The following is a 6,528-nucleotide window of genomic DNA, read 5'->3' as shown; positions in this document are numbered from 1 at the left end:
GAGTCGCAAGGGTTTTTTCTCTAGACCAGTCGAATTGCCTGGATTTTTGCCGACAATATTTTCGGCAGCCTGCCATGTTTTAGACCATGCATCAAACGATTTTTCCAAAAATTTAGAAAACCAGTTAGATCGATTGTTTATTCTCAAGAAACGACCGTTTTTGAAAACCAGGTGATTCGACTGGTTTTAAAAAAATCTAGGAGGTTCGACTAGTTTTTCGAAAAATCAGGCGATTCGACTGATTTTTGTTTTAATTATAATTTTAAAATCCAAGAGGATTGATTGTGTTTTTGAAAATATCCCGGCAACTCGACTAGATACTAACATGTAACATGACCTAGTGGTTGAAAATTTAGTCGGGTAATGATTATTATCAAGGTGTGTTGACTAGTTTTGAGATGGATATTTTGGTGAGATCTATCACACCTCAATTGTAACAACCTACTTTTATGAATAAATAATAAAAGATTGTTATTTACTAAATTGTTTGTTATTATTTAATTATGCTGAATAATAATTAGTTGAGTGTAGACTTGGAAAATAAAAGATGGATTAAAGGATGGTGATGGGCCTTAAGGTCCATGGGCTTGGAAGTGTATAAACACCCTTAAACCAAAAACCCTAAAACCCTCATTTCCATCATCATTGCTTCCACACACAGTCAAAAAAACACACAAACACTCTCCTTCAAATCCAGACCTAAATCCGAGCTAAAGGATGGCATATTTCATGTTCAAGCATCATCAAACAACAAGAAACATCTCTAGATCACGTGTTGATTCAGATCTGAACCAAACCAGATCCAAGAAAGGTACGTTTTTAGTTAAAAGGTTAAGTATTTGAGGTTGGATCGCTATGAAACTTAGTAGGATAGTGAATCGGGCCTTAGAGTGTAGGAAAAACATACACTTTTAAACAAGCTGTTGGAAATGATTCGGGACGAATGAGTGACGTTCGGGCTGTGTATGGAACAAGTAGATAAGGTTGTTAAGACTGTAACTCGTTAAAAAGGGTAAAACGGCCTAGGAGGAATGAGCGAAAGCGATTATAGTTGAAAGGCATGAAAACTAGATTTAAATCAAATTTATAGGAATTCGATTCAATTCGTTTTGAAATTCAATTCGTTTGAAATTCGGTTCGATTTGTTTGGAATTCGATTCGATTCGTTTAGGATTCGATTCGTTTTGGAATTCGATTCATTTTAGAATTCGATTCGATTCGTTTCAGAATTCGATTCGATTCGGAATGCGATTCAATTCGATTCGTTTGGGATTTGATTCGACATTCGATTCTATTCGTTTGGAATTCGATTCGTTTAAAAAGTCGATTTTCTGATGAATTTTTAATAAGGACTTTTTAACGAAAATAAAATTTTTCCAAGCAGACCTGACAGCTTAACCCCAGCTAGGGGCTCTGTCCCTTGTACCCTGCTAGGCACTACCGCCCCTAGGACCTACTACCAGGGGTGCTGCCCCCGAACCCCGGTTTGTTAGGGGCTTCACCAACCTAGAAGTATGATTTGGCTAGGAGTTGTAATTGATACTTATAAATTACTACACAATTAGCCGTACGCAACTAAGTAGAGGTGTTACAGTTAACTCCGAACGAAACAGGATCCAGAAGAGTTTCTTGCCCCTTTTCTCTGATATGTTTTTTGGGGCTGTGTGCATATTTTGTGGTAGCTTATCACACTTACTAATTATAGTATGTATATGATATGTGAATGTGTATGTATGTTGAAATATTTGGTTATATATGTATGAATATATATGAAATGTATGTGTGGTTGTATGGAAAGAAGGGACTAAACCCTAATAATATATGAGATAGTAGAGACCAGACCATTATAATATCTAAGATGATAGGGACCAGACCCTAATAATATTTGAGATGATAGGGCCCACATACAAAAATTGTCGTCCCGACGAACTTAAGTGTGGAAAATGGGAAGTCCTTGGTTGGTATGATTATTTGGGGAATCTCGCTTTAAAAATAATTACTTTAGGAATTTTCCCTTTAGGTTTTTGCTTTGCCAAGCCCAAAGAATAAATATGTGGTTTCGCATGCCATTGGTAGATTAGGATGGAGCCCACAAAGTTACTAAACAACACAAAGTTAAAATCTCATTCAATTAATAATAATAATAACAACAACTAATAAACATCCCCATGCTTTGCGACGGGAGCGTTGATAAAGGGTAGCTCTTACATCGTAAAGGTGACATTTATCAAAACATATAGTTAAGAGTTTGTTCGCGCATTACGGTGGCTCGGTTATAATAAAATTATATTGAAACATAGATAGTATTAAAAATCTTACAAACGAACGAAATTATTAATTTTGAAAATGATTGTATATTAATTGTAACTATCCATTGACTTTAATGAAAAGTTTTGCTTACGTGTAAAAAGTAATTGATTTGCTCAATGAATAGTAATTATTGTGTGTTAACTAACATTTAGTTTTTAATAATAATAATAATAATAGATTAAACACCCACCCAAAGTCATGGATCGTTATTGTCCAAACCACCATGACCACGAACCGCTACCGTTGGTCACGTGCGATGCCCTTTATCTTCGTTTTAGATTTAAATCATCATTGCCCCTCACACAAACCATCACCTGAAACTATTGTCATTGTCATGCATCATTTCGTTTGGTCTTACAGAGATCGTTTTTCTAAATCATGGTACATTATTCGTTGACACACGTCCATGATCAGTCCCTTTATCAAATCTAGATTTAGGGATTGGAATGAGGTATTGAATTGTTGGCCCAAACAGATCAAACAATCAGATCAAATGAACAAACAAACAAGCGAACAAACGGACACAAGATATTTGGGGTGACAACCCTCGACTCTTTTCATATAATCAAATGAACTTAACAAACGAACTTCACGAACATAACAAACTTACATGGAGAAGAGACTCCTTGACTCTCTCAAATAAAACTAATAATCTAGACCCTATTTATAGACCTATTAAACTTGCTCTCCAAGACAAAACTAACTTGGGAAACAAGGCAAACTTATTCTAGAATAATCCATAATATTCTTACCATACAAAACATAAAACTAATATCAAACTTAACAAAACAAACCCCGAACTTTAATCACTTAGCAAATTAAGATTAATTATTCATTCACCCCCTTAATCTTGAATTGTTCCTCTTCTCGCTTTTATTTCTTCTTTTCAGCTGACCATAACATATTTGCTTCACCGGTTCTTCAAACTTAGCATTCGTTCCTTCCATACTTAACTTTGAAGTTGCATTGCTATTTTCTTTCTTAACTCGATTCTTCTCATCAACTCGCTATTGACCAATACTTTCATGAATTCCAAACAAATCATTTGGAATCGTTCCAAACCGAATATCCTTCACTTACATAATCGGTTTCACATCATACATTCTTTCTTTTCAACTTCAAAGTTGTTAGGATTACAACATACATGAAGCTTGATGTTGTACGTCCTATTCAGATTTCTCTGAATCTTCATCAACAATCTCTCTTTCTGATCATATTGCCTCAATAACCCATTGGCTATTTCAATCTTGCATCCTTCTTCATCCAATTGACCCAAGCTAAGAAGATTAGTCTTCAACTTAGGCATATAAAAAACATCACAAAACGTTTTCTTTTCACCAGTCTTACTTACCACAGTTACATTACCTTTACCTTTGATTTCGATCTCGGATTCATCACCAAATTTCACTTGACCCGAAAATCGTTCATCCAAGGTAGTAAAAAACTCTTTCTTTCCTGACATATGATGACTTGCACCATTGTCTAAGTACCACGTTCCTTCATTATTTCATCTTTTTCAAACACACTGGGATAACCCTCTCTTCATTCAAACTTACTTTCTTTGTTGAACAAACTGCCATGAACAAAGAAGGATCAACATCATCTTCTTTCTTTGTCAAATTCACTTCTTCTTTCCTTTTGCTTGGCTCTTTACATTCATTCGAGTAGTGCCCAATCTTATCACAGTTGTAGCACGTTACGTACTTCCTTCTATCTTGCCATTCTCCAGGATTCCTTTTACGGTATTCATCCCGTTCATAATTCTCACGTTTGTCATTCCTTATTGGATTCCCTCTACCTCGTCCGTTGTATCTTCCACGGCCTCTACCACGTCTTTGGTAGGTTTTCTACTTTCTTTTCGGTATGGGTGAACATGAGCTGACTTTGAGATGAACTTCCATTCACATTCTTGAACTTGTTTCTTTCTTCATATGCTTTTAAACGTCCAACCACATCTTCAAACGCCATTGTTTCGATGTCTGCGAGTAGCTCCATCGAAGAAACAACAGGTAAATATTTATCCGGCATAGAGTTCAAGAATTTTCTTACCAAAACCTCTTCTTCAAGTACAGCTCCCAAGCTCTTGTACTTTGACTGTACTCCACCCAACTTCGCTGCATAATCATCAATACTTTCTGTCTCCCCCATCTTCAATCCATCTAGCTCGGCTCTTAGCATTTGAACACGAGCTTTCAGAGTTCTTTCTGCACCAAGATAACAAACTCTTAATGCTTCCCAAACATCTTTCGGTTATGAATACTTGGCCATCTGAGTTCTTTCTGAGCACTGATACCAATTGTTGGCCATCTTAGGCATTGTAACATTCGTTACTTTTCAAACCAAAAACCCGACCCATTTAAAATTTTTGTTTTGTCTATATATATATATATATATATATATATATATATATATATCTCAAGTTTCGTTTTGTTTTCTTGTATTTATATTCGTTAAACCGACTAATTTCATCGCGTCAATGTATTCTTATTCGTCCTCAATTATCTAAGTTTATCGTTCGTTCATATTCTATTTGTTTTATTCTATTCATGAAACTCCGGGATTTAAAATGTGTATTGAAGTTAAACAAATTACCATACACGAGCATAAAATAAAATTATCCGAGTATTGAAACATTTATTCCAACTTTTATCACGTTTCAGAGCTCGGGACCCAATTCGTAAATTTCATTTTAATATTCTAGTCTTCATTTTTTCCAAATAACAAGGTTCATTGTGTAATTCATAAATTAAATTATGATTTAAAAAGATAAGAAACTAGGAGGACCAAAAAGGTAAATTATTTAAAATATAATATAAAATATAAAATCATCCCACCCAGCCCCCTACCATGCCCGTTTTTCTGATAAGCATTCTCCGGCCAGATTCCGGCGGCTCCGGCGAGACTACAAAACCAGTTTTAAACGCTCTTTTAACTCAATTAAGTGTTGTAACGGCTGTAACTTTCAATAACAAACAATAATCTTCGTCAAAAGCATGTTATAACATCCAAAAACGAGAGATTTGAGCCCGTAAACTCCGCCTGAACCGTCGACATTAATCACAATTACGAGCATTGAAGGTCGTATGTTCAAATTGACACTATAAATAACACTTAAACCATTGTATAAACTCGTCCCAAATGTCAAACCCATCTAATATATCTTCTGTAATTCGTAATCAATCGGCAAGCTTATTTTCCGGCCACCTCCGTTTACCCTCAATCTAGAACGATACCAAGTAAGTTTTATATGCTTATTGATCATTTTTTTTTACCAACAAACATAACCCCTAAACTAATTTCTTCACTCAAGGAACGGATTTGTAGTTTAGAATTCTAGGGTTTTCATTGAAGGGGATGAACTAGACCTTTAGTGTGTGTATATATATATATATATTTGTTTCTATAATATTTTCAAACAAACAGATAGTCCACTGGTTAACTCATTTAATCCTAGTCCATAGAACTCAGGTTTGAACCCGGCCAGGCCTCTTCTTGTCTTATTTTTTTTTAAATCATTTTTATTTTATTATATTATATTTAACCAAATATAAAAATTACTAAAAACCATTTCAAATCAATTTACAATTATTTTCAAACTAAATAAATTTATAAATTATAATTTATCGTGTTCAACTAAAACCTAACTTCCATATTTCGTTAAACCATAAAAATTAATATTTCATTTCCGTTACTTTATTCTTTAACTTTTCAACCTATTAAAATCATTAAAACTAATTTATGTTTCCGTTAATTTAATAATTTAATAATTTGTTATACCGTTAAAATAAGTTAATGCCGATACTTTACATTAACTCACTTAGATTCCATCCGTTAGTGTATAATTCGTAAGCTTAAACCGTTAACTTATAATTCGTAAACATTAACTCGTTAGCTTTAATTTCGTTAACTATAATTCGTTAGCTTTGATCCAATAATAGTTATTCGAGATAAAATCCCCATTTAAAATCAGTACCTCGAAATTATCGTAACTTTTATATTAATGTTAAAGTTATAATATTAGATTAATATAAATCGTTAAGTTTCGTTAAAACTTAAAACTGACATTATATTATAAAATGCCATCAAATTTTAATAAATATATTAAAATCATGCAATAATCCGTTGACCAATTAAATATAACTTTTTCAATCCTGATAGTTAGATTTTGTTTTTGTTTCAATTATAGTTCAATAAGTTCAAACGATTCGGATTCTTTAA

Source organism: Bidens hawaiensis, unplaced genomic scaffold (genome assembly GCF_021521415.1).
Source record: "Bidens hawaiensis isolate Kalapana, Puna unplaced genomic scaffold, B.hawaiensis_p1.1 tig00002977_1, whole genome shotgun sequence".
NCBI lineage: Eukaryota > Viridiplantae > Streptophyta > Magnoliopsida > Asterales > Asteraceae > Bidens > Bidens hawaiensis.
The sequence above is the reverse complement of the archived record's forward strand: the minus strand, read 5'-3'. Positions refer to the sequence as shown.